The sequence below is a fragment of the Onychomys torridus genome, chromosome 5 (genome assembly GCF_903995425.1).
Source record: "Onychomys torridus chromosome 5, mOncTor1.1, whole genome shotgun sequence".
Taxonomy (NCBI): domain Eukaryota; kingdom Metazoa; phylum Chordata; class Mammalia; order Rodentia; family Cricetidae; genus Onychomys; species Onychomys torridus.
The window spans coordinates 102,758,002-102,767,881 of NC_050447.1; positions in this window are offsets into that span (position 1 = coordinate 102,758,002).

Below are 9,880 nucleotides of genomic sequence, written 5' to 3' on the forward strand. Positions count from 1 at the left end.
GAAGGGCAGGTGCCTTTCAAGCAATGCACGCCAAACACAGTAAGGAATAAATGAAGGAAAGAAAAGCATGGCTAAGAACACACAGGATTCTCTCCCACAATCCAGTGCTCAAAACTGACCAAAATGCACTGCTAAATTCAATATCATATGACATGATGTATAGCAGCTAGAACATTGTATAATGACCCAAGTTGCTGGCTGCAGGGGATTTGACTGTTGGCAGGTTGCAGAGGTACATACTATGTAGATTTCTATGAGAAGTGCCCCGATGCTAGGACTTTTAAAAACAATCCTAGGACCACAGAGACATCTCAGTGGTTAAGAGTACTTGCATTTTCATGGCAAGTGATGTTCAGCTCTCAGCACCCACATTACAAGCCTGGTGTCCAGCACAACATACCTGTAGCCCTGGCTCTGAGGAAGTAGAGTGCTGTGGATGATTCATTGGTAAATAAAACACTGATTGGTCAGTAGCGAGGCAGGAAGTATAGGCGGAACTAAGAGAGAGGAGAATAGAGAGAACAGGAAGGCAAGAGGGAACACTGCAGTGGCCACCAGGACAAGGAAGATGTAAGGTACCAGTAAGCCACAAGCCACATGGCAAAGTATAGATTAATAGAAATGGGCTAAATATAAGAGTAAGAGCTAGACAATGGTAGGCCTGAGCTAATGGCCAAGCAGTTTAAATAATATAAATGTCTGTGTGTTTATTTTATAAGTGGGTTGTTGGAATAACAGGGCTTGGTGGGGGCTGGAGAGAAGGTCTCCAGCCACAGTAGAGACAGAAGGATTGCTCGATTGGGCTTCTTGGTTTACAATCAAGCTGAGAAAAGTCAGGGTCCAGCTTCAAGGAGAGACCTTACCTCAAAGGAATAGGTGAAGAGTGAGAGAAGAGGATACCCGGATGCTTTCTTCTGGACTCTGCATGCACACACACACACACACACACACACACACACACAGGTGAGCATATCCTTATACAGACGCAAACAAACAAAAAACAAGTCTTAAAAGCCCTGGAAAGAAAAACTCCTTCTTCTAGATAATGATTGCACTAGTTTTATGTCAACTTGACAGAAGCTAGAACCATCAGAGAGGAGTGACCCTCAATTGAGAAAATTTCTCCATAAAATTGGGCTGCAGGGCATTTAACTAGTGATTGATGTGAGAGGGCTCAGCCCACTGTGGGTGGAACCACCCCTGGGCTGGTTAGTTCTCTAAGAAGGCAGGCTAAGTGAGCCCTGTGTAGCAATCTAGTAAACAGTACCCTGCAGCCTCTGCATCAGTTGCTCCAGACTCATGCCCTGTTTGAGTCCCTGTCCTGACTTCCTTTGATGATGAACAGCAACATGGACGTATAAGCCAAATAAACCTTTTCCCCTCCATGTTGCTTTGGTCATGGTGTTACATCATAGCAACAAGAACCCTAACTATGACCATGATGAAGGATGGTTTAGCCATTCATTGTTCCTGCAACAGGGAATGAATGCCAGGACTGGGAAATACCATGCTCCAGCTCTGTGGGTGACAGTTACCAACACGGGTCAAAGCTTGTAGGCTCCTCATGTGGCTGGCTCCTCTCACAGCCCAGGCCTCTTATATTAAAGGATATGATTGCCAACGGTCGACTAGACCAAGCATGGAGCCAACCTGAGGCTCCAGACACTGTTTTCACCACAATGGCATTTAAAAAAAAATGTCCTTTACCACAAGGGACATACCCATAGCTGGATCTGAAGTAGCTATAAAATGTGCCAGTGTTCCTTAGCTTAGTTACTAAGAAACTATGTACAGTGGCTTAGTTACTTTCTCATTTCTATGACAGAATGTCAAATGACAGCAGCTTATGGAAGGAAGACTTAATTTGACTCACAGTTGAAGGGTTGAACTGTCATGGTTGGTTGAGAAGCATGACAGCGAAAACACAAGGTGGCTGGTCCCACCGCACCCATTGCTCATGAAGCAGAGCGAATTCTCTGACAGTGCTCTGCTAGTTTTCCTTTTTTTTTTTTTTTTTTTTTTTTCATTCAGTTTGGGATAAATGCTCATGGAATGGTGTTGCCCTCTTCATGGTTGGGTCTTCTCTAGAGGGAATACACAGCAACATGTTACTGGATCAACTCTGAAGGACAAAAATTGGGGAGTTTCTTAAGAGAAGATATGTAGTTAATGGCTCCCACCATCTTCGGCAAAGTACTTTGGAAGGTATAAGGACCACTAGGATGTCACAGCTCTGCGTATCCCTTTCCAACCTTTTCAGGAGTCAGAGTCTTGGCATCTACTGCTTCCCACATGAAGACCACCCAGAGAAAATGACAGGATTTTCATTGACACGCCCATTGTTTTAGGTATACATTTCGATACTAAGAAAAATTATGTTGCATAACTATTATGTTTGTTTAGCAGAATTCTTTGCTAGACTGTAGAATTGGGCTGTAGGGCAAAGCCTTCCTCTGATTGAAGTAAAAATATTGACAGGGTGTACAAGTGTTTATGAATGATTGATCAGTGTGTCTCTACCATCCTCGATGCTCCTTCTAGGTTTGTCAACCAAAGAAGATGTTTAAAAGATTCTTCTGCTGGACAGTGGTGGCACACGCCTTTAATCCCAGCACTCGGGAGGCAGAGGCAGGTGGATCTTTGTGAGTTCGAGGCCAGCCTGATCTACAGAGTAAGATCCAGGACAGGTGCAAAGCTACACAGAGAAACCCTGTCTTGGGAAGAAAAAAAAAGATTCTTCTGAAGAGAAATTGAGGGGTTTAAAAGAAAAGGCCTGTAGAAGTCCAGAACAGCAAGTGAAACCTGCTGCTCAGTGCACCATCATCCTTCTGTGACCCTCAAAGTCAGTGACCCTTCTAGCCAACAAGTAAGCTACCATGTGGGTGCTGTGAATTGAACTCTGGACCTAACTCTTAACCTCTGAGCCATCTCTCCGACCCATTTATCTATCTATCTATCTATCTATCTATCTATCTATCTATCTATCTATCTATCTATCTATCTATAGCAGGAAGGCCTGAGGTTGAGTCCTAGAACCCACATTTTAAAAATTAAAAAAATGGCATGATAGTGTGTGTGCCCCTTTACCTCAGCACCGGTGAGGGAAGGATTGGCAGATCCATAGGGTTTGCTAGTCTGCAAACCCAGTGTACTAAGTGAGTTCCAAGTCAGAGATGGTCTAAAAATAGTGAATGGTACGTAAGGAACAACACCCAACATTGTCTTCTGCTGCATGTGCACACATGTGGAGTGCGAATCCTAATTGGTCTTAATAATAAAAACTAGGAATCAGATATCAGAGTAAATGCCAAAAGATCAGTAAAGGAGCCAGCCACTTGAGAGACTTCTTACCTCTACAGAATCCTCAGCTTGAAAGGACCAAACTCCTGTCTCTACCCCATCTTATCACTTCCCTTTTTGCCCAGTTATATCACTTCCTATTTCTTCCTCCCAAGTGCTGGGATTAAAGGTGTGTGCCACCACTGCCTGGCCACTAGTGACTAGCTCTGCACTCTGATCAAGCTTTATTTGTGAGAGCACAAACAAAATATCACCACACACATGTACATGCAAACTAACACATATGAACATACATACACACACAGAACGGAGCTGGTCATAATGGTACACAATCATAAGCCCACTACTTAGGCTGAGGCCGGAACATTGTGACTTTGATGGCAGCTTGGGTTATACAGTAAGACCCTGTTTCCAAAATCAAAATGAACAAAAACAAAACAAAAGGAAAATGAAATCCCAGGGAAGAAGAGAGAAAACACATTATAGAAGAATTAGCAAAACAAAACTTCATAGTACTTTAGATTAATACAACCATTGAGTGCCTAACGCAGTAAGACACAACCCAAGTCAAGCCTACCATTTTGAAATCTCAGAATACCAAAACAAACAAACAAACAAACAAAACCTGTTCACATGACCATGAAGAAGAATGACAATAACCCTGTCAAGGGAAGCATGGGAAGCCAGGAGATGATGGCTAATGCCTTTAAATTCAGAATAAGATTTATTTTTAATATTCAACTGTAGCCAAGCTGTGAACTAATTCTGAGGTAGAATAAAGATATTTTCAGGCAGGAAAGTTCCCAGCGAACTCACCTGACATGCACTCTTCCTCAGGAAGGGTGTGCCACCGAAATGAGGGCACAAATCAAAAGGAAGAAAACGAAAGGACCAAGTGAGAGAGGCTCTAACACTTGAAGGAAATGAAGAGCACCACAAGACACAAGGCCAGGTGCAACAGTAGTGCCGTTTTGCTCCTGCCCTGAAAACAGTTCAGGATGGAAAAAGAAAAGGGTGTAGGAATTCAGCAAGGAGGTCTTGAGACATGGAAGGATTATCTGTTAGATGTTATTATGTGGAAAGTTTTTGGGGAAAATACTGGACATTTTGGCACTTGGGGATAGTAACATACAAAGTCAACTTGGTGAAAAAAGAAAGGCAATTATTAACTCCAAGAAAAACAAAAAGTTGAACAAGAAAGAACAAGTAATTATAGTTAGTGTTAACTCAGAAGAGAATGTTGTTTACATAGTTATAATAATATAAACCCTGAATATTGATTTAACCCAAAAGGAGAGCACAAGAGAAGAGTGTTGTAGGACAGAATATTTAAATTGTCACCATCTACAGAGGCATTAAATAGAGAAATTGTGGGACATGTAGCACACATGTATCACTCAGAAGTAAGTATCAGAAGAAATACCCAAATTAATTTAAAATTGCATCCTTCTGAGAAGCAGAAATAGTGATGAAGGTAGATGGAGAGAATTTCATTATTTATTTCCTCTTGTTTCTTAAATATTTGTTTGTTTTTGTGTGTGCACACATGTGTGTGTGTGCATGGCATGACAGGCAAATAAAGGTCAGAACATTTGCTGGTTAGCTCTCCCCTTCTACCTTGCCTCCTCTTATTTCTGCTACTGTGCTGTGGACTCTAGGCTGCTGGCCTGTGAGCTTCAGGACACAGCTCCTGTGTCCCCTGTGCCCCATCTCTGGGGGATGGGTGTTGGAAGGATTGGTGCTCACTTCCAAATCCAGCTCTTTATGTATGTGACATAGGTCATAAGGCTCATGTGGCAAGTGCCTGCTGAGCCTTCTCCCTGGTCCTCCTTTCATTTCTTAAAGCCTTTTTTTTTTTTTTTTAACAATGCTTGGTTCTTAAAATGTGTACATTAATTTGTGTAAATTTATTCAAACATTAAACAGCCACGTTCAGATTACTACGAAGGCTCATGATCAACAAATTAGACATATTTCTGCCCTCAAGGGTCCTACAACCTAAACACACATAAGAGTAAACCATATAATTTTTGAATATAACAGAGCCTTGGAGATCCCCAAACCAAGGCAAATATGTTTGCCATTCCAACTTATAGACATATCTAAGTTACATAAACAGATACTCCAAGGTTTTCCCAAGATGCCTGAGAGAGTAATTACAAAACCCTTCCTGTTATCTGAATGTATTTGCACCTGGTAGCACTCGCTACCCAGAACACAAAAACAAACTAGTGTTGGAAGAATCTAATGTGTCTTTATCTGGTTCTCAATTCAACAGAGAAGGCAGTATGGACAGATGGTGGGGGGTGAGCCAAGCCTTCTATGAAGGACAGGTGGGGCTTGTTCCATTCTTGATTCACAGAGGGTGGCTATGAAAGACCTCACCTAGTAGGTCAAGGGTAGAGTCAGTATGGCCCCTGGGAGGTTCCCAGCAATCTGCAATGCTTCAGGAAGTAAATCACTGGAGAGTCACGGAGAATGTGAGCTGCTAATTCATCCCCGATCTATTATTTTTTCTCCGCAGTAGAAATCCCTGTAGGACAATAAAGACTCATTGCCTCATGTGGCTTGACCATGACCAAGCAGTAGCAAGCTGCCTCATGACAATAATAACGTGTTAATGACTTTGATGAGGTAAGATTCATATTATTATCACCTCTTAATTACCTTGGGGCCAACAGGAAAGCAGCTATATGATATACAAACCAAGGAACTTGGGGGAGGAAGTGTTCTCTGAACTGGCCCCTGTGATGATTAATTACTCTGCTTCTGTGAATTATGATTTATACGTGTGTGTGTGTGTGTGTGTGTGTGTGTGTGTGTGTGTGTGTGTGATTGTACTTGTGCAGGTTGCAGAAGGATGTGTTGTGCCCTTCTTTATCATTAGCTGCCATATTCCTTTGAGACAGGATCTTTCCTAGCAACCAAACAAGTGAGCTCCGGAAGTTTGACCTTATGCTAGTGGGACAGAAGAGATATGGTTTGATTGTCAAATATTCCCACAGGCTCCCATATTAGGATGCTTGACACCCAGCTAGGAGTGCTGTTTTGGGAACCTGGAGAATCTTCTGGACATGTTACCTAACCAGTGGCTGTTAGGGTAGTAGCAGTGGGCCTTGAGTCATAGGCTGTCCCTCTCCAGTCTAGCTTTTTGCTTCCTGATCAGCACCGCATGCCATGCAACACCCCTTCCTCACCCATCTGCCATTGCCATGACCCGAGGCCTCTCCAACCCTTTCCTTACCATGATGGACTGTGTCCTCCTTGATCCATGAACCCCATAAACCTCTACTCCCTTGATTCTATCAGGTATTTGATCAAAGCAATGAAAAATAGAGGCTAATAACCCACTGTTTTAACCACTCTGTTCTTGGGCCCTACAAGAAGCACTAGGAGAAAACAGGCGGCTGGGCCCTGGCTGCATTCTGCTCAGGGTTGAGTCTGGTTTGCTATCAAATCACTGACTATGCTTTTCTAGTGTGCTCAGCTTCAGTTGGTTGTTTAAGTGTGAATTGGCCATATTAGTGCATTGAGTTGTTGTGAACATTAACAGCTTTGCCTTGAAAGTATGGGGACTTGAGCTCAGTCCCCAAAACCCATGTAAAAAATCCAGGTATGGTGCCCCATGTCTCTAGTCCCAAAGCTGGGCACTGGATCCCTGAGGCTCACTGGTCAGGCAGCTTCCCTGAATCTGTGAGCTCCAAGTTCATTAAGAGGCCCTGCTTCAAAGGAACAAAGTTGACAGCATAGGAGGAATGACGCCCAGTGTTGTCTTTTAGTCTGGACACACATGTATACTCACAAACTAATGAAATAGTAAGTAGCCTAGAAGAATATGAATCTGTGCATCTACTAATATTTAATAATGACTCACAGTAAAGTTGAAACGTACTGTGCTCATAATTGACATTCTCATGCTGGAAAAGCATTAAAATACTTTCTCCCTAATCAGTAAACCATATAGGAAGCTGTAAAACATCTTAACAGTTCTAGAAGATGGTAACAAAATGACATCTTCAGAGTACTTCCTTCACCAAGATGGCAGCAACTGTTTGCGCTACAACACTTATATCCTCACTATAGAATGAAAAAATGTGATAGGATCTGGGGAGATGGCTAAGTCAGCAAAACTTTGTCTGGTATACTAGCAGGAGGAATCTGAGTTTGGCTCCCAGCACACAAGGAAAAGCCAGGTGAGGAAAGGGTGTCTGGAATATCAGGGTGGGGAGGGGAGAGAAGTGCATCCCTGGAATTCATTGGCAAGCCAGTCTGGCCGAATTGACCAGCTCCAGGTTCAGTAAGAGACTGAATTAAAAGAAGAAATCCAGCATGGACCTCTGGCCTCCATATACATGAATGAGGACTGTGTACACAACACAACACACACACACACCCCGGAGGAAAGAAGAAAATGCACTAGTGATGCATAACACTCTCTCAATCTCTTTCCATCTATATATAGCTCTGTAAATGGATATTTCCTGTCCCAGCTGCTTGATCTCAAGTAACCGATTTAGAGGCTGAATATGAATTATAAATGATCAGTCAATAGCTCAGGCTTGTTACTAGCTAACTCTTACACTTAAATTAACCCATATTTCTTATGTAAGCTTTGCCTCATGGCCTGGTACCTTTTTTCAGTACAATGTGCCCATCTTGCTCCCTCTGTGGGCAAGTCTCTGACTCTATCCTCCTTCCCCCAGCATTTTCAGTTTGGGTTTCCTGCCTAGCCTTATTCTGCCTTACTGTAGGCCAATCAGCATTTTTATTAACCAATGAGAGTAATACATAGTCACAGCATATAGAAGGATTCATTCCACAGCACAGCTCAACTTTGAAACTTTGGTCCCTGGCTTCATGAAAAGAGGCCAGGTTACTCCTATTCTAGTGTTAATCACACAGAGGAAATAAAAGGATTTGCTCCTTTATCTTGATAATGACAGAGTGAGGGGAGGCCAGGAAAGCAAGGAGAGGGTTCTATGTTTACCATATGCAAAGTTGCAACCCTGTCATTTTCTGGAAAACTTGGTTTACATAAGACTACAGGCTATGGTATTAATGTTGTGTAGCGTTTAAATATACAGTGGATATAATAGGCTTTTATGTGCTACAAGACCAAGATCATAACCACCATGCAGAACACTGAATTAGAAAGGTGCTCCAGAATTCCACAGAACCTCCTTAGGAATGAACTGCTAAGACACAACTTGCACCTCATTTATAGACTTACTGTATAATTTTAAGTTGCTCAGAGTCATTTCTCTGAATGACTGAAACAGTCTTTCTGACTGAGGCAATAGAACTTCATCCCAAGTAATGATTTGTTTTGAGTTTACCCCACTACAAAGCCTAGATCATCAGAGGCAGTTGGATGCTCTTAACGATTCGATACCCTTTTCAAACATAATCTTATTCCCCTTGACTTGTTTATTTGATTGTCTTTCCCAAGAGAATGAGCCAGGTTTTGGAGACGTTTATATTCTCAGAATCCCACAGAGCTGTTGACCTGGTAGGTCCCCGAGTCTTTGCTGAATGACGACAGTATTAATAGTGCCTGTTACCTGAACTCAAAAATCCCAATCTAAGAGTACAAGAATTTTAAAACTCCTATCTTGAGTTTAGCACTAAAGAAAGTTCAAACATAGAGTTTAGTAAATAAACACCAGTCACAAATGTCATCCTTCAGAACTGGAGGCACAGAAAGACAAATGTTATATGGTCTCACTCATATCTGAATGCTACAAATCTTGACCTCCTGGAGGTTGAGACTAGAACAGTGATGACCAGAGACCTGGAAAGATGTGGAAGACTGCACTATGATTTGGATATGATTTATACCTCCAAAGCTTATGCATTGAAGGCTTGGTCTCAATGAAGCAGTGTTCAGAGTTGAGGGTTCTAACCTCACCAATGGGTTAACTGGCTGAAGAAGTCATAGCTTAAAAGGCTATTGGGATAAGGTGGAATCCTCACAGGGTGGGGCTTAACTGGATGAAACAGGACACTGCAGGGAAGGATGCCTTTGAGAGTTTGTTTAGTCTTAGCACCCTCACCTCTCCCCCAACCTGGCCACCACAGTAAGCTAAAAAGATTGTCCCTACAACAGGCTCTCTGCTGTATGCTTTCTTTCCTGCCATGGGTCTAAATGCAGTGAAGCCAGCAGGCCATGGTCTGAAACCTCTGAATCCATGAGCCAAAATAAACCTCCATTATTTATCCCGTGTTTTGCCACTATTACAGAAAGCTGACCAATCCAGAGAGAATGGAATGAGGGTGATTAATGACACAAGTGTACCATTTGGTGTGGTGGCCCACAGAGGCTTCCTAATGAGAACTTACTCAGGGTCAGAGAATCTGAGCTTGATTTACCCTGCAGGGCTGCCAGGAGATGATTTGTTCATGAGCGTGGTTACCAGGTGTTTGAAAGGGTCTACACTTGGCTGTATGTTATTGCTTTGATCTTGCAAGGGGAAGGTCTTCTGCCTCTCCTCTTGGCATATTATAAAAAGTCCTTTTGAATAAAAGATGAGGCTGTTGAGTATTGACCCAGGCCCTTCTGAAGCTATTCTGTGTTTCTATC